Source organism: Lathyrus oleraceus, chromosome 6 (assembly GCF_024323335.1).
Source record: "Lathyrus oleraceus cultivar Zhongwan6 chromosome 6, CAAS_Psat_ZW6_1.0, whole genome shotgun sequence".
NCBI classification, from domain to species: domain Eukaryota; kingdom Viridiplantae; phylum Streptophyta; class Magnoliopsida; order Fabales; family Fabaceae; genus Lathyrus; species Lathyrus oleraceus.
Window position 1 is genome coordinate 56,294,449 of NC_066584.1, and position 795 is coordinate 56,295,243.

At 43.5% G+C, this 795-nt stretch overlaps 1 non-coding gene across 1 annotated transcript; it reads left to right on the forward strand.

Annotated features, from left to right (window-relative positions):
* The first annotated feature begins 303 nt into the window (after positions 1–303).
* LOC127099417 (small nucleolar RNA R71) lies at positions 304–410 on the forward strand. The gene has a single exon (XR_007793920.1). It is a non-coding gene; the product is annotated as a small nucleolar RNA R71 (small nucleolar RNA).
* The last annotated feature ends 385 nt before the right edge of the window (positions 411–795 follow it).

The following is a 795-nucleotide window of genomic DNA, read 5'->3' on the forward strand; positions in this document are numbered from 1 at the left end:
GAAACTGCGGCTACAGTATTCGGAGTTGTACACATATGTTCGACTCTAAGGGCCAACGCGTCCATTTTAGCCTGCATCATGTCTATAGAGCTTAGCTCATGTATTCCTCCTTGGGCTTCCTTCTTTTCCACTGTCGCTCGTTCTACTCCCCATGATTGATGGTTTTGGGCCATATCCTCGATAAGGGCACTAGCTTCAGGGTAAGGTTTATTCATCAGTGCGCCACCAGCGGCAGCGTCGATGGTCATCTTAGTGTTATAATGAAGTCCATTATAGAAGGTTTGGATGATTAGCCAATTCTCTAAGCCATGGTGTGGGCATGCTCTTAATAGTTCTTTATATCTCTCCCAGGCTTCGAACAACGACTCTCCTTGGAGTTGGGTAAATCTAGTTATAAGGTTTCGAAGAAGAGCGGTCTTACTTGGGGGAAAATATCTAGCAAGAAAAACTTTCCTAAGGTCATCCCAAGTTGTTATTGAATTGGGTGGAAGGGAATCTAACCATGATAGAGCTTTATCTCTGAGGGAAAAGGGAAATAATCTTAAGCGTATCGCCTCAGGAGAAGCTCCATTGGTTTTAAAGGTGTCTGCTAACTGAAGAAAGTTTTTTAAATGTTGGTTTGGGTTATCAGTAGCGAGACCTGAGAATTGTCTCTGTTGCACTAATTGCAGCAGGGATGGTTTAAGTTCAAAATTATTGGCTGGGATAACGGGGTTTACTATACTGGAACTAGGTTCCTCGTTTGATGGTTGGGCGAAGTCCTTAAGAGGTCTTCGGTTTTGTTCTTCGGCCATA